The 24,566-nt window shown below is 35.6% G+C and overlaps 1 protein-coding gene across 4 annotated transcripts in view; it reads left to right on the top strand.

Annotated features, from left to right (window-relative positions):
• NECAP1 (NECAP endocytosis associated 1) overlaps window positions 1–24,566 on the top strand; it is a 93,042-nt gene that overhangs the window by 39,089 nt on the left and 29,387 nt on the right. Inside the window, exon 9 of one of the 4 annotated variants that reach the window (XM_059184720.1) lies at window positions 16,311–16,496. The exons of the other annotated variants lie outside the window; for them this stretch is intronic. The gene's annotated coding sequence lies outside the window, so the exon portion shown is untranslated. Of the gene's footprint in view, window positions 1–16,310; window positions 16,497–24,566 lie in introns of those variants that run through there. 4 annotated transcript variants of the gene reach the window in all.

Genomic DNA, 24,566 nt, shown 5'->3' with positions numbered 1-24,566 from the left:
CTATTATAGTCTATTATATGGTGGCTTTTTAATTTAAATTAAATAAATTTAATTTAATTAATTTTTAATTTTTGAGTACAGTTGACCTACAATATTACATTAGTTTCAGGTATGCAACATAGTGATTTGACAGGTTTATATATTATGTGATTCTCAGCACGAGTGTAGCTACCATCTATCACCATACAGTACTGTTGTAATACTATTGATTATATTCCTTATGCTGAGTCTTTTTTCCTGTGACTTATTCATTCTATAAGTTTGGCGTTTTTAGATTCTTTGTGTGAGATCATATAGTAATTGTTTTTCTCTAACTTATTTCAGTTAGCTTAATGTCCTTAATGTCCATTCATGTTGTCACAAATTGATCATTTCCTTCATTTTTTTTGCTGAATATTACATTGTTTATATCCCATACTTTATTCATTCATCCATTTATAGACAGGTTATTGTCATGTCCTGGTTATTGTAAATAATGCTGCAATAAACATGGGGTTGCAGATATCTCTTCAAAATAGTGTTCATTTCCTTCAGATATATGCTCAAAAGGGGGATTGCTGGATCATGTGTGGTTTTATTTTCAATCTTTTGAGGAATCTCCATATTGTTTTCCACAGTGGCTGTGCAAATTTGTATTCTTGTCAATAGCCCTTTCTCTCCACATTCTTGACAGCATTATCTTTTGATATTAGCATTTATTTTCTTTTGGTGTCTTTTGAGATTAGTAATCCTAATAGAAGTAAAGAGGTATCTCATTGTGGCTTTGATTTGCATTTTCTTAATGATCAGTAATATTGAGCATCTTCCCATGCCTACTGGCCATTTTTATGTCTTTGGAAAAATGTCTGTTTGGGTCCTTTGCCTATTTTTAATTGCAATTAAATTATTTAATTTTGTTATTGATTTATATAAGTTCCTTATATAGTTTGGATATTAACTCCTTATATGTAGCTGGTTTGTCAATATTTTTTCCCATTCCATAGGTTGCCTTTTCATTTTGTTGATTGTTTTTATACTGTGCAGAACTTATAAATTTGATGTAGTCTCACTTAAATGTTTGCTTTTGTTGCCTATGTCTTTGGTGTCATATCCAAAAAAAAAATTATTGCCATGACCAATGTCAAGGAGATTTTCCTCTATGTTTTTTTCTAGAAGTTTGTTGCAGACTTACATAAAAGTTTTTAATCCATTTTGAGTTAGTTTTTTGTAGGTGGAATAGCATAGTGGTCCATTTTATTCTTTTGCATGTGGTTATCCAGTTTTACCATTTATTAAAGAGATTACCCGTTTAATATTCTTGGCTCCCTTGCCAAATATTTACTGTATTATTTGTTTTTATGCCAATATATTGTTTTGATTACTATAGATTTGTAATACAGTTTGAAATCAAGATGTGTGATGATTCAGCTTTGTTCTTTCTCAGGATTGCTTTAGCTATTTGGAGTATTTTACAGTTCCATACAAATTTTAAGATTGTTTTTTCTATTTCTGTGAAAAATGCTGTAGGTATTTAATAGATAGAGATTACATTGACTCTGTAGATGGCTTTGGTTAGTATGGACATATTAACATTATTAAGTCTTCCAATCTATGAACATGGGATATGTTTCCATTTATTGGTGTCTTTCCCAATTTCTTTCATCAATATATATAGTTTTCAATGTACAGATTTTTCATCTCCTTGGATAAATTTATTCCTAAATGTTTTATTATTGCTATTATATATAGTATTTATTATGCCATTGTAATGGAATTGTTTTTTTAATTTATTTTCCAAGTAGTTTATTATTAAAAACAATTAATTTTTGCATTCTGCAACTTACTGAATTCATTAATTCTAACAATGTCTTGGTGGAATCTTTAAGATTTTCTATATGTAAGATTATAACATCAGCAAACGGACAATTTTACTTCTTCCTTTCTAATTTGAGTGTCTTTTATCTTTCTTTCCTTCCTTCATTCCTTTCTTCCTTCCCTTCTTCCTTTCTTTTTTATTTTCTATTTCCATTTTCCTAATGATTGCATCTGTTCATGTGCTTGTTAGCTACTGATTTTTTTTTTTAGTTTCTATTTAAATTCTAGTTAGTTAACATACAGTGTAATATTAGTTTCAGATGTACAATATAGTGGTTCAACACTTTTGTGCAACACCTGTTGCGTATAATAACAAGTGTACTCTTTACTCCCCATCACCTATTTAACCTATCCCCCATCCACCTCCCCTCTGGTAACCATCATTTTGTTCTCTATAGTTCAGAATCTGTTTCTGGGTTTGCCTTTCTCTCTCTTTTTTCCTTTTGCTCATTTGTTTTGTTTCTTAAATTCCACATGTGAGTGAAATCATATGGTATGATTTTTCTGACTTATTTTACTTAGCATTATATTAGCTCCTTAATGTTGTTGCAAATGGCAAGATTTCATTTTTTTATGGCTAATATTCGTGTGTGTGATGGACATTTGGGCTGTTTCCATGATTTGGCTATTATAAATAATGCTGCTATAATCATTGGGGTAGAGGTTTCCCTTTGAATTAGTATTTTTGTGTTCTTTGGGTAATATCTAGTAGTGCAATTGCTGGAGAATAGGGTAGTACTGTTTTTAGCTTTCTGAGGAAGCTCCATACTGTTTTCCAGAGTGGCTGCACCAGTTTGCATTCCCACCAATAGTTTAAGTGGGTTCCCCTTTCTCCACATCCTTGCCAACCCCTGTTGCTTCTTGTGTTTTTTATTTTAGCCATTCCCTGACAGGTGTAAGGTAGTATCTTACCGTAGTTTTGATTTGTATTTCCCTGATGATGAGTGATACTGAGTATCATTTCATGTGTCTGTTGGCCTCTGTATGTCTTCTTTGGAAAAGTGTCTATTCATATCTTCTACCAATTTTGAAATTGGATTATTCATTTTTTGGGTGTTGAGTTTTATAAGTTCTTTATGCATTTTGAATATCAGGTATGTCATTTGCAAATATCTTCTCCCATTTTGTAAGTTGCCTTTTAGTTTTGTTGATTGTTTCCTTTATTGTGCAGAAGCTTTTAACCTTGAAGTCCCAATAGCTTATTTTTGCTTTTGTATCCCTTGTCTCAGGAGACATATCTAGAAAGAAATTGCTGTGGCTGATATTAAGGGGGTTACTCTACTCTCTAGGATTTTTGTGGTTTCCTGTCTCACGTTTAGGTCTTTAATCCATTTTGAATTTATTTCTGTGTACGGTATAAGAAAGTGGTCCAATTTAATTCTTTTGCATGTTACTGTTCAGTTTCCCCCACACCATTTATTGAAGAGGCTATTTCTCATTGCACAGTCTTTCCTGTATTATATTAAAAAGAAAAGAGAAAGGATCCAAATAAATAAAATCACAAATGAGAGAGGAGGAATAACAACCAACACCACAGAAATACAAACAATTATAAGAAAATATGAAAAACCATATGCCAGCAAATTGGACAACCTGGAAGAAATGGATAAATTCCTAGAAACAGAAACTACCAAAGTTGAAACAGGAAGAAATAGAAAATTTGAGCAGTCCAATAGTCTGCCAAGAAATTGAATCACTAATCACAAAGCTCTCAAAAAAAAAGTCCAGGACCAGATGGCTTCACAGGTGAATTCGACCAAACATTTAAAGAATAGTTAATACCTATTCCTCTCAAACTATTCCAAAAAATAGAAAAGGAATGAAAAGTTCCAAACTTATCCTAAGAGGCCAGCATTACCCCGATACCAAAACTAGCTAAAGACTCCACTAAAAAAGAGAACTATAGACCAATGTCTCTGATGAATACAGATGCAAAAATTCTCAAGAAAAAAATACTAACAAATTGAATTCAACAATATAATAAAAAAATAAGTCACTATGATTAAGTAGGACTTATTCCTGGATTGCAAGGGTGGCTCAATATTCACAAACCAATCAATATGATATGCCACATTAATGAAAGAAAGGAGAAGAATCATATGATCCTTTCAAAGGATACAGAAAAAGCATTTGACAAAGGACAACATCATTCATGATAAAAGCCCTCAACAAAGTAGGTTTAGAGAGAACATACCTCAACTTAATACAGGCCATATATGAAAAGCCCACAGCAAATATCATACTCAATGGGGAAAAACTAAGCTTTTTCCCTAAGATCAGGAAAAGACAAGGACATCCACTTTCACCCCTGTTATTTAACAGAGCACTGGGAGACCTAGTCACAGCAATTGGGCAAAAAGAAGAAATTAAAGGCATGCAAATTGGCAAGGAAGAAATAAAACTTTGACTATTTGCAGCTGCCATGACACTATATGGAAAACCTGAAAGACTCCATCAGAAAATTGCTAGAACTGATGCACAAATTCAGTAAAGTCTCAGGGTACAAAATCAACATACAGAAATCTGTTGCATTTCTAAACACTAAAAATGAGGCAGCAGAAAGAGAAATTAAGGGACCAATCCTATTTACAATTGCACCAAAACCAAAAAGATATCTAGGAATAAATCTAACTAAAGAGTGAAAGATCTATACTCTGAAAACTAGAAAACATTGATGAGGGGCACTTGGATGGCTCAGTCAGTCAAGCATCTGACACTTAATTTTGGCTCAGGTCATAATCTCAGGGTTGTGGGATCAAACTCCATGTTGGGCCCTGTTGGGAATCTGCTTGAGATTCTCTCTCTCTCTTCCCCTTTGCCCCTCCCCCCTGCTTGTATATGCTTTCTCTCTAAAACAAATAAATAAATTGTAAAAAAACAAACAAACCCACATTGATGAAAGAAATTGAGGATGACACAAAGAAATGCAAAGGTATTCCAAGCTCATGAATTGGGAGAATAAATATTATTAAAATGCCCATACTACCCAAAGCAATCTATAGATTTATACAATCCCTATTAAAATACCAACAACATTTTTCACAGAGCTAAAACAAACAACCCTAAAATTTGTGTGAAATCACAGAGGATGCTGACTAGCCAAAGCAACCTTGAAAAAAGAAGAGCAAAGCTGGAGGCATCACAATTCTGAATTTCAAGTTATGTTACAAAGCTGTAGTGATCAAGACAGTATGGTGCTGGCACAAAAATAGACACCTAGATCAATGGGACAGCCATAGAAAACATAGAAATAAACCCACAACTATATGGGCAATTAATCTCTGATGAAGCCATTGATGTTTTAAAGATATTAAAAAAATACATTTCATTTAGGTTTTTATAGTTGTCTTCCTCAAAATGGCTGGTCTAATTTATTATGCCTGCAAATGACTGGATATGGAAGTTTAGACATCTAATATTTTACTGGAACAAGAAGATATTTTGAACCTTCATATAGTGGACTGAATAATGGGCCCCCAAAGACGTTCACACTCTAAGCCCAGAAACCTGTGAATATGTTACATTCAATAGGATAAGAGGTTTTACAGATACTAATAAATTAAGGATTTTGAGATAGATTATCCTAGAATATCTGGGTGGGCTTAATGGACTAAAGAAAACTTACAAGAAAAAAGTAGAGGGATCAGAGTCAGGGAAGGAGATATGATGACAAAAATAGTGGTCAGAGTTAGATTTGAAAATACTATACAACTTGCTTTGAAGATGGAAGTAGGGACCATGAATCAAAGAATGTACATGGTTTCTAGAAGCTGGAAGAGGCAAGGAAATGGATTTACCTCTAGAGCTACAAAAGGAACACAGCCCTGCCAACTCATTCTAAACTTCTGATCTTTAGTGCTATAAGATAATAAACTTATGTTGTTTTAAGTCACAAGAGTTTGTGTTAATTCTTTATAGCAGCATTAGGGAACTAATATACGTTTGAATTTTAGTTGAGTGTTATCAAGGGCTCAGCAGAGCTGACAAGAGAGCTAAGCTGCCAGCTTACACATAGATTTTTTTGGCTGGGGACCAGACACCTGGTGGTTACCCCTTTTATTTTTTTAAGAGAGAAAGAGGGAGTCCAGTTGTGCAAAAGCAGGAAGAGGGGCAGAGGGAGAGGGAGAGAGAGAATCTCAAGGAGGCTCCATGCCCAGCACAGAGCTTGACAAGGGGCTCGATCCCATGACCCTGACACCATGTCCTGAGCTGAAATCAAGAGTCAGACACTCAACCAGCTGCGCCACCCAGGAACCCAAATTATGGTGGTTATCTTGAGTTATAGTGAGCTCTTAATTATGGACAAATATTGCTGATTAAAAGAATGTTCATAGTGGGAGAACAGCAAAAAAATACCTGATCAGAGGTCAAAATATGCATTCCTATTTGTAGGAATTTTTGCTTCCTTCTCATTCTGGCAGCAAGCTAATTTTATAATGCATTGCAGCCAGGGAAGTAAGTGCCAGAGCTGAAGAAGCAGTAGCTTACTAGACTTCCTAGCACTGGTTTTCCAAATCATAACCTTTAAGAAAATTATAGGGATTTTGGAAAGTAGAAATTAAAATAGACTTTCTGAGAAAAGAGGGAATGTGTTAAAAGGACATAACAAAAGGTGTAAATCACACAACAAAAGGAGTTGAGAATCAATGGGCCTCAGAGGGTCATGTGGGTAGAGAAATGGACGAAGAGCATGCGCCTGGCTCCCCTTAGCTTTTTGCCTCTGAATATTGTTGGGGAGAAAAAAATTTTTTTGACCCTTCTTAGTTCTTTGGCTGGTCTAATAATAAAATTAATATAGGGCAGTTTAACAGGAGGAAAACATTTAATTATGTATATATGGCAACCCCACAAAAATAGAAAACCCACCAGCAGTCAGGCAGTTGAGGCTTATATGTCATTCTGAGCTAAGGGGAAGGTGGTAAGGGTCTGGTACCTCAAAAGGGAAGAAGACAACTCACAGAATGGGAAGAGCAAATATGTGGTAAAGAAATGTTTGCCATGCCGTGCAGTGACCATGTGACACAGAGAGGAATTTGATCTCCAGGCCTCACCAAGCCCCCCCACAACCCCAGTTTATCATACCTAACCCATATTCTTTGTAGCTATCACTGGTGATATTTCTCTTTCTGGACAGGCCCTCTTTCTAAAATCTGGGCAGTTAAGGGAGAGGTAAAATTTTTTCTTGAATCTGATGGGTCTTGATTGCTTTAAGCTCAAAATAGTTTACATGTGGAAAAACTTGTTTGAACTCTCAGTATCTTGGTACTGACCCACTAGAGGAGACTTGATATGTCTTTTGTGGCAGAGAAGAATCTTGACATAACCAAGGTCACATTTCTTCAAATCTCATCCAATGGCATGTGGTTAAACAGTAAAAATAAATTGATTCAGGAAAAAGAAGATTTAATGTTTATTGTACAACTGAGTGAACAGAAATTCATACTTTCTGTGTATTTTTTAAATGTCTAATTTATGTTACAAGAAGATTTTCTAGGTGCAGTTTTAGATTCCACTTGCTATTGTCAATTCAAACTGTTGAGCAAGAAAATTTGATCTTTCCTCTAATTAGCAGGTACACATCTTTATTGAGGAATCCAGAGATGTTTTCTGAGGACAGAAACTCTGGGTAATTTAATTTATTGATTCATAGATTATACTTTAGGAGCAGCAGGGTTATACACCAGGAAAGAAATTACCCAAAGGGGGTCAAGTAACAAGGAACACAATTCAATGTTTGAACAATGTATACATTTTCCCTCCATATCTGCCAGTCTATCTAGGATTTTCTCTTGTGATTTTTTGTTTTTGTACTTGTACCTGGGCAGAGTCTAAAGATTCTCTGATGTCTCCATTTGTGACTTGAGGCAACATTTAGGTCTGCTCTTGCTTTATATTAATTTGGCACCTTGCCCATGTTTTTATGTTATTTTCATTTATTTTTCTTTTAGCATCGCCCCTGTTTTTAGTTTTTCCCCTCCCCTCAGCACCCAGAGGGCAAATCTATACCTGAAACTAATGTAACATTTTGTGTCAACTGCACTTGAAAATAGAAAATAGAAAATAAAAGAGCATGAAGAATAGGTGAGCAAGTTGTAAATTGGGACTATTAGTTGGTCTATTACTTACATGACTTGATGTAGTAGATGTCTTTGCTCTTTTGTTCAGACCTTAAATTATTCTCAAGCCTTGGTTTATTATATCTTCCATTACCAAGAGGACCTGAAAACTGAAAGTGACATTGCAGTATCTGCTCTTCCTCTTTCGTGAATAAACTATTGCTCTCACTGAACCCTGAAGGAATTTGTACTATTTCTAGCTTGTTCCTGAGTTTTCATTTTATCATTAACTCTTCTTCCATTTTAAAAGTTCCATCAAGAAAACAAAATCTCATATTATTCAAGTCTCTGTTTATTTAATATTACTTCCTTGAGAATGTGCTTTGATGGGAATGCAAACTGACGCAGCCACTATGGAAAACAGCATAGAGGTTCCTCAAAAAGTTGAAAATAGAGCTACACTATGACTCAGCAATTGCACTACTGGATTTTTACCCCAAAGAATCAAAGGTAGTGATCTTAAGGGGCACCTGCACCCCGGTGTTTATAGGAACAATGTCCACAATAGCCAAACTATGAAAAGAGCCCAGATGTCCATTGACAGATGGATGTATAAAGATGTGGTGTATATATATACAATGAGATATTATGCAGCTATAAATACCTGAAATCTTGCCATTTGCAGTGACATGGATGGAACTAGAGGGTATTATGCTAAGTGAAATGAGTCAGTCAGAGAAAGATAATTATCGTATGATCTCACTGATATGTGGAATTTAAGAAAAAAAACAGAGGATCCTAGGAGAAGAGAGGGAAAAAAATGAAACAAGATGGAATCAGAGAGGTAGACAAACCGTAAGAGATTCTTAATCATAGGAAACAAGTTGAGGGTTGCTGGAGGGGAGGAGGGTAGAGGGATGGGGTAACTGAGTGATGGACATTTAGGAGGGCATGTGTTGTAATAAGCACTGGTGTTATATAAGACTAATGAATCACAGGCCTGTACCTCTGAAACCAATAATACATTATATGTTAATTGAATTTAAATAAAAAATTAAAAAAAAGAATATGCTTTGATCAATGATTTGGGATAAGGATGATATAGAGAGCCTCACTGAGTTACTAATATTGAAGACAGGGAACTTGCTTCTCACATTCCAACTTTTGTGTCACCCTTTCTTGTTTTGGAAATTCTACTGTGATTTAGCCAAGAAAATTGTGGAATATTTTTCCAACGTGTGCTTCATCTTAACTGTGACTCATGAATACTGATTAACAATCTTCTCAGGTTCTTGAAACTTCAAGAATTCTAGTCTTATAAACATATCCCATACTATAAAATATCCATGGAAAAAAATATATAAAATATCCATGGGTCCCATGCTATTCTTTCCTTTTAAATTCATACCTGTAAAATTGAGCTGTTGCTTATCTTTCTATATTAAAATGACTTGTGTTTCCTTCTAAGACATTTACTTAATGGGTACAACCTCACTGAAAATTTACCATGAAGAAAGTTTTAAGAATAGCATTAGATGTGAATGTTTGTTCATACATTGAAGACATATGAATGAATTACCTTCATGTCATATACATGCTTGTCTTTTGAAAGACCTAACATGGTAATTAAATAGAGAAACTTAATGGGAAACACCCAGTAAATGATTTTAACATATTTGGAGAAGTCCTTAACATTTTTATTATTTTTGAATGTTCTTTTGTTTACATTTTTCTGATTGTAAATGAAAAGCTTTTAAATTTGGGGGTACTTTAGCTCTTCTTTTTTTAAAAAAATATTTGTTTATTTGACAGAGAGAGACACAGTGCGAGAGGGAATACAAGCAGGGGGAGTGGGAGAGGGAGAAGCAGGCTTCCCACTGAGCAGAGAGCCTGATGCTGGTCTTGATCCCAGGACCCTGGATCATGACCTGAGCTGGAGGCAGACGCTTAATGACAGAGCCACCCAGGCACCCCTCTTACTTCTTATGAGGTGAATTTTATATCTGAAGTTCTCCAGCATTTAAGAGTATGATGACTAAGACCTAGCCTTTCTGAATAAATCCAGGTTTCCTGGATAAAAACATCAGAGAAACAGACATAAGAGGTTCCTGGTATGCCTCATCAACACAATGTTTCTTGAAGAATAACCTCAGAGTGGAAGTGAGAACTTATTTTCTTTTTCACTTCAGTAAGAGGGTAGAAGTAAAACCAAGAATGGAGGATTAGGAAATGAGGTTGATTCCAAGAGTGATATTCTATAAAGTAAGCAAATAAGTGAAAGAATTATATAATTAGATAATATGAGTACTGTAGTAGATATCAGAGCATGATAATTGGTTAGAAAAAGATGAAGTTAGAGAAATAACTGAGCTTATGAGAAATTAGGAAGATTAAAAAAACAATTCTGGGAGAAGAAAAATTAAAAAAAGTAGTGAAGTTTGGGGGAAGATATGGCAGTAAAGGAAGAATGCCATTCAAGAAGAAAAAGAATGGGAAAATAGGCAGTATGGACTTCTCAGTACTGCCAAAGTTTGCAAACTTTCCATGCTCCAGACTCATAGGAAACTGGTTTCCTGAATGGTTAGATGGAGGGGATTGTGACTTTTTATTTTGTAGACCTGATAGAAGGAAGAGCTGATAGTCCTAGGAGAAGCCTGAGTGTTTCTCATTTCCATTCCACCCTTCACAGGCTGTTTCATTGTAGTTTATTGTGTAAATTCTTGCTTGAAATGGAGACATCTCGGGTGCTTGGGTAGTTCAGTTGGTTAAGCATCTGTCTTTGGCTCAGTTCATGATCTTGGGATCGTGGGATTGAGTCCCAGGTTGGGCTCCCTGCTCAGTGGGGAGTCTACTTCTCCCTCTCCCTCTGCTACTCCTTTCTCCCCTTCCCCCATTCATGTTTTCTCTTTTCCTCTCTTTCTCTCAAATAAATAAAATCTTTAAAAAAAATCTGTGGGGCTCCTGGGTGCCTCAGTTGTTAAGCATTGGCTTTCAGCTTAGGTCATGATCCCAGGGTTCTGGGATCAAGCCCTACATCGGGCTCCCTGCTCAGCAGCAAGCCTGCATCTTTCTCTCCCATTCCCCCTGCTTGTGTTCCCTCTGTCACTGTGTCTTTTTCTGTCAAATAAATAAATAAAATCTTTCAAAAAAATCTATAAAAAAAAGAAATGGAGAAATCTCTGCAATACTTCCAATGCAGCTTTTTAAACAAATGTCCTTCAAAATAGCTTTTCTATTTTCTACTGTAATTTTGTCCTCTTTGACCAAATAGAATTCAAAATATAGATTACATGTTTTATTTTCTTTCTTGACCTTATGATGGCTCTTAAAATGCTAAAACAAGCCTTTTAAAAATTAATTGGCTACCATTTTTAGTAACTTTGCCTGGTTCTGTCTATTTTCCCAATTTGGATTCTTTTCTTAAAAAACTTATTGAGGACACATGAAAAAATGTTCATCATCACTAGCCATCAAAGAGATTTAAATTAAAACCACATTGAGATGCCACCTTACACCAGTTAGAATGGCCAAAATTAGCAAGACAGGAAACATACGTGTGTTGGAGAGGATGTGGATAAAGGGGGACCCTCTTACACTGTTGGTGTAGGAATGCAAGTTGGTGCAGCCACTTTGGAAAACAGTGTGGAGATTCCTTAAGAAATTAAAAATAGAGCTTTCCTATGACCCTGCAATTGCACTACTGTGTATTTACCCCAAAGATACCGATGTAGTGAAAAGAAGGGCCATCTATAACCCAATATTCATAGCAGCAATGCCCACGGCCGTCAAACTGTGGAAAGAACCAAGATGCCCTTCATCGGGCGAATGGATAAGGAAGATGTGGTCCATATACACTATGGAGTATTATGCCTCCATCAGAAACGATGAATACCCAACTTTTGTATCAACATGGATAGGACTGGGAGAGATTATGCTGAGTGAAATAAGTCAAGCAGAGAGAGTCAATTATCATATGGTTTCACTTATTTGTGGAGCATAAGGAATCACATGGAGGACATGGGGAGATGGAGAGGAGAAGGGAGTTGAGGGAAATTGGAGGGGGAGGTGAACCATGAGAGACTATGGACTCTGAAAAACAATCTGAGGGTTTTGACGGGGAGGGGGGTAGGAGGTTGGGTGAGCCTGGTGGTGGGTATTATGGAGGGCATATATTGCATGGAGCACTGGGTGTGGTACATAAACAGTGAAATCTGTTACACTGAAAAGAAATTAAATAAATTATTGAGGAATAACTGACAAACATAATTGTATATTTAAAGACTAGTGTGATATTTTGATATGCATATACATTGTGGAATGATTACTAAGGGTAAGATAATTAATACATCCATCACCACACATAATAAACCCTTTAAAGGGTGCATGGTAAGAATTTTTAAGAGCTACTCTTAGCAACCTTCTAGTAAGAAATACTGAATTATTAATTATAGTCACCAACTGTACATTAACTTATAACTGAGAATTTGTATCTTTGAACTATATCACCCAATTTGCCTTCCCTCCAGCCTCTGCATTCACCGATATATTCTGTTTGTTTTTTATTCTTTTATAAAAGATTTTATTATTTGACAGAGAGAGGGGAAGAGAGAGACCACACAAATGGGGGGGGTGGCAGAGGGAGAGGGAGGAGCAGCCTCCACACCAAGCAGGGAGCCCAACATGGGGTTCGATCCTAGGACCCTGAGATTATGACCTGAGCTGAAGGCAGATGTTTAACTGACTGAGCCACCCATGTGCCCTATTCTCTGTTTCTATAAAATTGTTTTTAAAAAGAATTCCACATATAAGTGATAATAGTAATGCCATACAGTATCTGTCTTTTTCTGTCTGATCTCTTTCACTTAGTTCACTAATGTCCTCCAGATTTATCCATGTGTTGCAATGGACAGGTGTTACTTTTTCATGGTTGAATAATATTTCATTGTATATATACCATGTTTTCTTTATCCTTTTATACAATAAAGGACATTTAGGTTGTTTTCATATCTTGACATTTATGAGTAATGGTGCAGTAAATGTGGGTGTGCAGATATCTCCTTGAGACACTAATTTCAGTTCTTACAAATATATATTTAGGAGTGGGATTAGTGGATCATAGAGTAGTTCAATATCTAATTTTTTGCCATACTGTTTTCCATAAACATTATACCAACTTAACATCCCCACCAAGAGTGTACAAAGGATCCCATTTCCTCCACACCCTTGCCAATTCTTGTTATCCCTTGTCTTTTCAAGAATAGCCATCCTCACAGGTATCAGGTGATATCTCACTGTAGTTTTGATTTGCATTTCCCTGATAACTAAAAATGTTGAACACCTTTCCCTACCTATTGGCCATATGTATGTGTTCTTTGAAAAAGTGTCTATTCAGATCCTTTGCTCATTTAAAATTTGCTTTTTCGATTCAGAGTTGTATCCATTCTTTATGTATTTTGGATATTATCCCCTTTTCAGATAGATGTTTTACAAATATTTTCTCTCATTCTATAGGTTGCTTTTGCTGTTCAAATCTCTTTAGTTTGATGTAGTCCCACTTCTGTATTGGACTTTTGTTGCCTGTGTTTTGCTGTCTTATCCAAAAAAATCATTGCCAAGACCAATGTCAAGGATCTTTTCCCCTGTTTTAGGTGTTATGTGGTTTCAGGTCTTACAGGTAAGTCTTTGATCCATTCCAAATTAATTCTGTGAGTATGGAACATAGAGGGCCAGTTTCACCTTTGTGTATGTGGATATTAAGTTTTCCTAAGACCATTTATTGAAGGGACTATCTTTTCTCCATTGTGTGTTCTTGGCACCCTTGACAAATATTGGGTAACCATATATGCATGGATTTATATCTGGGCTATCTACTCTGTTCCACTGGTTTATGTTCCTGTTTTCCTGCCAGTACCATACTGTTTTTAGCTATAGTTTGTAATATAACTAGAATCAGGAAGTGTGGTGTCTCCAGTGTTTTTCTTCTTTCTCAGAATTAGTTTGGATATATTTTTTTATAGCTTTATACATGTTTTAGGATAGTTTATTCTGTTTCTTTGAAAAATTCCATTGTAGGGGCACCTTGGTGGCTCAGTCAGGTATCCAACTCTTGGTTTCAGCTCAGGTCATGATCTTAAGGTCCTGGGATCGAGCCCCACGTTGGCTCCCCATGTGGAGTCTGCTTGAGGATTTCTCACCCTTTCCATCTGCCCCTTGCCCTGCTCTCTCTCTCAAATAAATAAATAAGTAAATCTTTTAAAAAATGCCATTAGAATTTCAAGAGAGTGGATTGAATCCATAGATCATTTGGGGTAGTATAGGCTGTAATCATTTTGGAATCATTAATAATATTAATTCTTCCTATCCAAATAGAACACGGGATATATTTCCATTTATTATTTTTTCATTTTCTATCATCAAGGTCTTGGAGTTTGCAGTGTAGCTCTTTTACCTCTTTGGTTAAATTTCTTCCTAAGTTTTATTGTCTTTGATGTTATTGTATATAAGATTTCTTTCTTAATTTTTTCAGATAGTTTGTTGTTAGTGTATACAAATGCAACTGATTTTTATATGTCAGTTTTGTATCCTGAACTTTATAAAATTCATTTATTAGTTCTAGTAGTTTTTTGGTGGAGTCTTTAGGGTTTTCTACATATAGGATCATGTCATTTGCAAAGAGAGATGATTTTACTTCTTCCTTCCTGGCTAGGTTGCCTTTAATTTAATTAATTAATTTTTTTTTATTATTGTTCTTGCCTATTACTCTAGCTGGGAGTTTTAATACTACGTTGAGTAGAAGTGGTAGGAGTGGGGATTCTTGTCTTTTTTCTGATCTTGGAGGAAAGGCTTTCAACTTTTCACCATTATGTGTTATGTTAGCTTTGGCTTGTCATACATGGCCTTTATTGTGTGGAGTAAAATTTCTTCGATACCTAATTTCTTGAAAGTTTTTATCTAGATAGCATGTTGAATTTTGTCAAAAATTTTTTGGGGGTGTGCCTGGGTGGCTCAGTTGGTTAAGCATCTGCCTTCAGTTCAGGTCATGAACCCAGGATTCTGGGATCGAATCCTGCATTGGGCTCCTTGCTCAACGGGGAGCCTGCTTCCCCTCTCCCACTCATCCTGCTTGTGCTCCCTGTCAAATAAATAAGTAAAATCTTTAAAAAAATGTCTCTTCTTATATAAATGAAATAATCATATGATTTTTTCTTTTATTCTGTAATATGTTAATTACATTTATTGATTTGTGTTTTTAAATATATTTGCACCTCAGGGATGAGTTCCACCTGATCCTTCTATTTTTTATTTTTTTTTAAGATCTATTTACTTATTTATTTGACACACAGAGATCACAAGTAGGCAGAGAGGCAGACAAAGAGAGAAGGGGAAGCAGGCTCCCCACTGAGCAGAGATCCCGATGTGGGGCTGGATCCCAGAACCCTGGCATTATGACCTGAGCCGAAGGCAAAGGCCTTAACCCACTGAGCCACCCAGGCACCCCTATACGATCCTTTTAATGTGCTCTTGAATTTGGTTTGATAGTATTTTGATGATATTTACATCTATGCTTAACAAGGATATTAGCCTATAATTTTGGTTGTTATTTTTTTTTTTTCAGTGTCCTTATCTAGCTTTGGTATTAGGGTAATGCTGCCCTTATAACATGAGTTTGGAAGTGTTCCTTTGGCTTTAATTTTTTGGAAGAGTTGAGAAGGATTAGTATTAGCTCTTTAAATATTTGGTAGATTTCACCTATGAAGCCATCTGTCTAGGCTTTTCTTTGTTGGGAGATTTTAAATTAATTATCAAATCTCCTTGCTTAATATTAGTCTGTTAACTTGTATAATGAGCCAAAGTCCCTAAGTGATAGAACATGGGTGAGTTTCTTAATGTACATGCCAGCTCCCTGCCCCTTAATACACTGAATAAAGATTTCTGTGCTAACTCCACAGGAGGATAGCATTTTGAGAGCTTAAAAAAAAAAAAAAAATTGGTCTGTTAAAATTTTCTCACTTCATGATTCAGTCTTATGAGTTGTGTGTTTTAGGCATTTATCAATTTCTTCTATGTTATCTAACTTCTGGTGTATAATTATTCTGAATAGTTTCATATGATCCTTTGTATTTCTGTGGTATCAGTTGTAATGTATCTTCTTTTGATCATAATTTTAGCCATCTGTCTTTTTTTTGTGGGTAATGTCAATTTTATTTATCTTCTCAAAAAACAGCTCTTAGTTTTATTTATTTTTCCTGTTGTCTTTCTAGTCTCTATTTAGTTTATTTCTGCTATAATCTTTCTTACTTCTGCTAACTTTGGCTTAGTTTCTTTCTAGTTCCTTAGGTATTAGGTTAGGTTGTTTATTTGAGTTTTTTTTTGATATTTTATTTTTTGTTTATTCATGAGTGAGAGAGCATAAGCAGGGGGAGTGGAAGGCAGATGGAGAAACAGGTCCCCCATTGAGCAGGGAGCCTGATGTGGTACTCGATCCAGGACCCTGCGATCATCACCTGAGCTGAAGGCAGACACTTAACGGAATGAGCCATCCAAGCATCCCAAGATCTTTTTTTTTTTTCTTAATGTAAGTATTTTTCATCATAAACTTTCCTCTTGAAACTGCTTTTGCTGCATTCTATAAGTTTTGATTTATTGTGTTTTCATTTTTCTTTGTTCACAGATAGTTTTTTATTTCCCTTTTGATCTCTTCTTTGACCCATCAGTTGTTCCAGAGTATGTTGTTTAATTTCCAAATATTTATAAATATTCTTGCTTTCTTCCTGTTATTTATTTCTAGTTTCATACCATTGTGGATGGAAAAGATACTTGATATGATTTCAGTTTTCTCAAATTTGTTAAAACTTGTTTTTTGTTCTAACATGGAGATTATTCCATGTGCACTTAAAAAAATGTGTATTCTGATGATTTTGAGTGAAATGTTCTGTATATGTCTTTAGGTCCATTTCATCTAAAGTGTAATGGTGATGTGATTTACAATAAGAAATACATATTGGTCTCTTTCTCCTAAAATTCTTGAAATTTCCTAAGTGATGAAAATGAGATAGATAGGTGTCTTTTGGTATATTTAAGAGGTGATTTTTGGAAAGCACCTAAGGATGGAGATTGGATACAAGGAAAACTGGCCATGTGATTGGAAGGTTGAAACTTTTAGTGCCCACCACCCCCTGACCTTGAAGGAGCGGAGATGACCTGGAGTTTGAATTAATCACCAGTAGCCAGTGATATAATCACTTTAATCAATGACATCTCCATAAAAACCTAAAAGGACTGGCCTCAGAGAGCTTTTGGCTTGATGAAAACATGGAGGTTTGGGAGAGTGGTGTGCTTGGAGAAGAACATGGAAGCTCTGTGTCCTTTCCTCATATCTTGCCCTATTCATGCATCTCTTTTATCTGGTGGTTCTTGAGCTATACTTCCATAATAAATTGGTAACGTAGTAAGCAAAATGTTTCTCTGAGTTCTGTGAGCACCTCCAGCAAATTGATCAAGTCCAAAGAGGGGATCATGGGAACTTCAGATCTATAGCCAGTCAGTCAGAATCACAGGTGATAACTTGGACTTAAAACTTGCATTTGAGGGCGCCTGAGTGGCTCAGTGGGTTAAGCCGCTGCCTTCAGCTCAGGTCATGATCTCAGGGTCCTGGGATCGAGTCCCGCATCGGGCTCTCTGCTCAGCAGAGAGCCTGCTTCCTCCTCTCTCTCTCTCTGCCTGCCTCTCTGCTTACTTGTGATCTCTCTCTGTCAAATAAATAAATAAAATCTTTAAAAAAAAAAAAAAACTTGCATTTGAAGTTTGGGTTGGGGAGAAGGGCAGTGAGAGCTGACACTGTCTCCAGTTAGATCATATTAGAATTGATTTTAGGACTCTCTGCTGGTGTTGGAGAATTGCTTTTTGGTGTGGGACTTACCTCTCTATTTTAGAATTTCATGCAGAATTGAAATTGGTGAACAGAAGTGAAATCAATCAGAATCTTAGTAGTTCAAATTACTTATTTCCTTATTGAGTTTTTGTCTGGATGATTTATTCAATTTTGAAAGTTGAGTATTAAAATTCCTACAATTATCATATTGCTGTCTATTTTTAACTTCAGATACATTTATGATTGTGTAATCTACTTCAGCACTCCAATATTGGGTTCATATAATTCATAATGGTGTCCTTTTAATGAATCGATCCCTTAATCATCTATAACAACTTTCTTTGTCTCTTGTTACATTTTTGACTTAACACATATTTTGTCTTATATAAAAGTATAGCTACTTTGTTCTCTTGGGGTTACCATTTGCATGGAATGATTTTTTTCCATCCCTTTACTTTTAAGCTATAGGTGTCCTTAAAATTTGTTAGTCTCTTGTAGGCAGCATATAGTTGGGTCTTGTTTTGTGTTTTTAAAATCTATCTAGCTACTCTCTATCTTTTAACTGATGAATTTAACTACTTATATTTATTTTATTTTTAAAAAGATTTTATTTATTTATTTATTTAAGATACAGAGAGAGCAGGAGCTGGGAAGCAGAGATAGAGGGAGAAGCAGGCTTTCTGGAGCCCGATGTGAGGCTTGATCCCAGGACCCTAGGATCATGACCTGAGCCAAAGGCAGACACTTAACCAACTGAGCCACCCAGGCACCCATAACCCCTTACATTTAGAATAATTATGATAAGTAAGGACTTACTATTACCATTTTGCTAATTGTTTACTGATTATTTTGTAGTTCTTTTGTTTCTTCCTCTCTTGCTATTTTTCTTTGTAAGTGGAATATTTTTTGTAATGGTATACTTTGATTCTTCATCTTCATCACTTGTATACCTATTATAGGCCTTTGCTTTGTGATTACCATGTGGCTTTCATAAGACATCTTATAGTTATAACAGTATGCTTTAATCTGATAATAATTTAGCTTCAATTGTATAAAAAAGTTCTATACATTTACTTGCCCCCTTGAAATTTATGTTGTTGATGTGCCAATTTCTATCTTTTAATAATGTATATCCATTGACTAAATATTGTAGCTATAAACATTTTTGTCTTTGATCTAATAGCTATAGTTCAAAGTGATTTACCCACCACCATTGCAGTATTAGAATAATTTGAATTTGATCATATATTTACCTTTACCAGTGAATTTTATATTTTCATATGTTTTCATGATACTAATTAACATTCTATCATTTTAGCTTGAAAAACTCTCTTTGGTATTTATTATGAGGCATATCTAGTGGCGATAAATTCCCTCAGCTTTTGCTTGTCTGGGAAATTCTTTATCTCCTCTTCATCTGAAGAGCAACTTTGCCAGGAAAAGTATCCTGGGCTGACGATTTTGTTTTTTGTCTCCAGCATTAGAATATATTATCTCAGTCTTTCCTAGCCTGCAAGGTTTCTGGAGACAAATCTGCCAATAACCTTATTGGGATACTAGGGAGTATGCAAATGAACATTTTTTCCCTTGCTGCTTTTGAAATTCTCTTTTTTTGATTTTTGATTATAATGTGTCTCAGTGTAGATCTCTGGGCTCAATCTGTTTGGACACATTTGAGCTTTTTGTCCTTTAGGTCCATATGTGTTCCCAGATTTGAGTAGTTTATAGTCATTATTTCTTCAAATAAATTTTCTATCCATTTCTCCTTATCTTTTCTTTCTGGGACTCCATAATGTGGATAGAATTTCTTTATGAGTTCACTCATTCACATGGGTTTCTTTTTTCTTTTTCATTCTGATTTCTTCTCCTCTGGATAATATCAAGAGATCTGTCTTCAGGTTCTCTGATTCTTCCTTTTGCCTGATTGAGGCTGCTGTTGAAGCGCACTATTGTATTTCTGATTTTATTCATTGTATGTTTCAGTCCCAGAATTTTTTTAAAAATTATTTTTATTTCTCTGTTGAACTTCAGGTTTGTTCAGCACAGACTGGGCATGGTGGGTCAAAGTCCAGAGCAATAACAGGAGAGCAACAGCACATCCCTGGTGGTGGCCCATCAGTGACATGTCCAAACATAGGGTGGGTTGCAGAAAAGTGTCAGTACAGTCCTGGTAATGACTGGTTAGAGCTGAGAACAGGAGCCCCAGGGTGGGGTCAGAACCCTACAGCTCACACTCATAGTGGCAGTGAAAGCATGACATGATACCCAGTGGGTAGAGCAGCAGTAGCTCTGGTCTGTATATAACAAGGTGCTGTAGCATCCTGATCCTGGATAATGGGGCACAGCAGTGATTGGCCCCCTGAGGACAAGTGTCATCACAGAGGACAACTCCAGTCTTAGGAAAGAGATGAAGCAGCAGGGACTCTGGGCTCCTCCATTATCCAGGATCCCCATTGGTGAAGATTTTTATTTCTTTGTTGGAGAAAAGGTCTTTATTTCTTTATTAGAGGAGATCATCAAAAGGATGTGTGGCCACTGGTTGCCCTGTGAACTGGACCCAAGCAATTGGAAGTCCTCATTCCTTCTCCTATTCTTGAAGTATATGTTTGCCTCCTGGTCTCCAACTGAACCACCCAGGTGCCCCATAACAGTCCCTGCTTTATTTTTTATTTTTTATATTTTTTAAAGATTTTATTTATTTATTTGCCAGAGAGAGAGAGCGAGCAAGCACAGGCAGGCCAAGTGGCAGCAGAGGCAGAGGGAGAAGTAGGCTCCCCTCCGTGCTCCCCCCGAGCAAGGAGCCCGATGTGGGACTCGATCCCAGGACGCTGGGATCATGACCTGAGCTGAAGGCAGCCGCTTAACCAACTGAGCCACCCAGGCGTCCCCAGTCCCTGCTTTCAGCTATAACTCTGAGGTGCCTGGATTGTTCAGTCTGTAGGGTATGGGACTCTTGATCTTGGAGTCATGGGTTTAAGACCTACATTGGGTGTAGATCTCACTAAAAAAATGTAAATAAACTAACTCTTACATTTGAACAGGATGAACATTGAAAAAATACATAAACCTATAAATAGATAAAATAAGCAAACATTAGGAAACTCTGAGAATGCAAAGTTTTCCTTCTTAAAGTTGTGCACAGAGAAGAGTGAATATATTTAGGAGGTTTGAAGAGAGTTATCATTAAAGGGTCAGAGCCATGCTGTTAGATTTTAATCTTAAAACACATGAGACAGAATAAATGTGAGAGAAGAGGAGTAAGGTGATCTGTGAGAGGTTTCTGTTCTGGTAGTTTGTAAAAACATACAAGTTTGTAGACTAACAAACACGTGATGAAGTGTAAGGGAATGAATCTTCCTCTTTTCCTGTGAGTCACCAAAGCTTTACATAATGGAAATTTGACAGGGGTTTTTTGTTTTGTTTTGTTTTTAAAGTAGGCTCTCTTCCCATTGTGGGGCTCAAACTCATGACCCTGAGATCAAGAGTTGCATGCTCCACTGACTAAGCCAGCCAGATACCCCTGAGGAGGATTTTTTTATTACTAGCTTGTAAAATGCAATCCTATTGAAAGACACTAATTTGCAATGTATAATCAGACTTCCTGTTCTTATGTTTAAATTTCCATTTAGTCTGATCTTTGTTCTGAGTTCCAAATAAGTAGGTGGCTGTTTCACTTGGAGATCTTCAATAAGAGTTTAAAATGTTAAAATGAGACCCTAGATTTTACCAAAAAACTGCCTCTTTTAGTGCTCCCCATTTAAGTAAATGAATTCAGTATATACTCAGGCACTCAAATTACACATCTGAGTCATTTTCAATAAGTTTTCTCTATTTACTCCCCTGTTTTGTGTTGGTCTTAGCCTATCAATAGTGATGCTATCAACTCGACATGCCTTGGGATTTCACATGGGCCTGCTGCAAATCCACAGAGACATCTCCCCTTTTGGAACCAATGTTGTCTGGACCGGTCTTTGTGGCCCATATGATTGCAAGATGCCTCCAGCAATAACCATCAGGAAACTTAGGGGGAAAAAAACAATAGGTTTATTACTCATTAGAAGAGGTACCCCTCTTTCAACATTTTTTGATGTTTCTACTTGTTTTACATGTCTCTTAGAGACAACACCCTTTGATCCAACTTGAAGGTTTCTTTGGTCTCTGTTTTTTTAAATAGTAAGTTCAACCCATTTTTATTTATTGTGATAATTTTATATTGAGTTATCATTGTTATCTTGTTTCATATTTTCATTGTACTCTTTTTCAATTTTATTTCTTTTTAAAAATTGCTTCCTGCTCTTTATTAGGTTAATAATAATATTTTCTTATTTTAAAAAGTTACATTCTATTTTTGGCTTAGGGTGGGTACTCTTAACCTCAGATTCATGCTTGTGATTATTGCCTTACTAATTTTTTTAGACATTGTCTTAATCAAGATAGTGTGTATTATACAGTGAAAAACAATTATACTAAAACAAACCAAAATGTTTCCTTCTCATGCCATGTATCAATTTCTAGTTGGCTAGGTTCTACATTACAATTCTCCTCACTTGGCAGCCAAAACAGATGAAGTAGCCACTATGTGGAATAATGGCAATAATTGTTAGGGAAAGGCAGCTCTGGAGGTTCTCTTATTGGTATTAAATACTTTGACCTGAAAGTGACACGGGTCACCTATTATTGGCCAGAATGAGCCACAAGACTCCACTTAACTTCAGGGACTGAGAAGTAAAATCATCCCATATGATCAGAAGATGGTAAAAATAGAATATTTGAGAAGCACAAGGAATAAGTAAGACACTTATCAATGTCTTTATATTTCTCCTTAAAAAGACAAGCAATGTTAGCACATTCTTAGTCCCCTCCCCCATCCCTGCCCTGGCTCCACATTGCTGTTGTCTGTAATTAAACTTTTAGATATACATTGCTTTGAAAATTTCTTTGGTCTTAGGTTTTTCTGAGACAAGAATAAACTTCACTAAGGTCTTAGGTCATTTTATAAAACAATAAATTTTATTAAAATGTTTGATTCTCCCTTCTCATATCTCTGGCAACACTTGGCTGCATTTACTCTATGTTTAAGGACCTCTTTGTGAGTATTTTCAGTGATAGAATATTCAGGGTAGAATATTCTTACAGTGTTCTTGTATAGAAAAGACTATCTGGGGTGCCGGGGGGGCTCAGTGGGTTAAGCCTCTGCCTTCAGCTGAGGTCATGATCTCAGGGTCCTGGGATTGAGTCCCGCATCGGGCTCTCTGCTTGACAGGGAGCCTGCTTCCTCCTCTCTCTCTCTGCCTGCCTCTCTGCCTACTTGTGATCTCTCTCTGTCAAATAAATAAATAAAATATTTTTAAAAAAGAGTATTTGGCTAGATAAAAATTTTAGATTCCAAATACTTTAAAAAAATAGATAAAAAATACTATTCCACTGTCTTCTTGTATCAAAAGTTACTACTGAGAAACAAGAGGTAAATCAGATTTTTCCTCCTTTGTAGGAGATTTGTTCTTTTTCTCTGGAATTTTTAAAAATATTTTTTCTATCTTTGGTATTTTTAAATTATGGTAATTTTTCTTAATACATAATTTTATCTCTAGCTTTTCTTATACTATGAACCCTTTCAAAAGCCATTATTCTATTCAAAATGAATAATCTTGTGACTTATTTTCATTAGTAAGAATTTCATTACCTAGCAGCTGTATAACTCTGTCACACAGTTTTTCTTTTTTTGTGATGCTAGTAGCCACTGGTGGTTATTTGATGACTAGATCCATTAATTAACTGGGTTCCAAGATGGTGATATTATATAATTTCCTTATCATTTATCAGCTGAGATACTTTTATTAAGAGATTTTTTCCTCTTTGTACCTATACCATTTCATTTAAGAAATGCAAGATATATACTTGAGTCTTGAGTCTTTTAATTTACTTACTGCTTATCAACATTCATGAATTTGTTCTCTGTAACTCTCAGAAGGTAGCTCAATAGTTCTTATAATAACATTATAAACTCATGGATTAAAAGATATTTGGTGAGTGTTAACACATTGAAATTCTTCATATTAAAGCTCAAATAATATCACTTTAAACCAGAAAAAGACTCTATAAGTTGAGTTCTGAGTATTTTTGACATGACTCGAAGCATTTGATAATTTCCTTGCTATTTGGAATGGTTCCAGTTTCATCCTCTACATTCCTTCCCCCAGACATGAAATCATCCATTTTTATGAGAAACTTGGCTTTCTCTTAGTGGAAAATAACATTTCAAGACCGTAGTCACAGTGCTAAGGGTGGTCATTGCTCAGCAGGAAGATGTTTTTTAAAATAAATATTTTATGGACACATACTTTTTTTTTGCCTTTAAAATGGCAAGTATTTTTTTTTATTATGTCATTGCTAATAAATACTACATGCTTACTAAATACAGACACAAACCAAATTCCAAACATATCCAAAATATCAACTGGATACAAGAAATGTTATTTCCTTTTGGTGAGAGAGAGACTCACACCAGCGTGAAACTCATAATATTATTGTTTTCTGTTATCACTAGGCAATTCTTTTTTTTTTTTATTATTTTTATTTTTTTTAATTAATTTTTTATTTTTTATAAACATATATTTTTATCCCCAGGGGTACAGGTTCACTAGGCAATTCTATCCATTACCTGTCAACTTCTAAATATAATTGTAGGAGAGAGAAAAGTAATTTGAGGAGAAAACAGAAATTTAGGAATTGATAAAAAACAGAAAAATTACTGGTAGCCAGGGTCAACTATAGTTGACTTTCTT

This window comes from Mustela lutreola, chromosome 8, assembly GCF_030435805.1.
Source record: "Mustela lutreola isolate mMusLut2 chromosome 8, mMusLut2.pri, whole genome shotgun sequence".
NCBI lineage: Eukaryota > Metazoa > Chordata > Mammalia > Carnivora > Mustelidae > Mustela > Mustela lutreola.
This window is presented reverse-complemented; position numbering and strand designations above follow the sequence as displayed.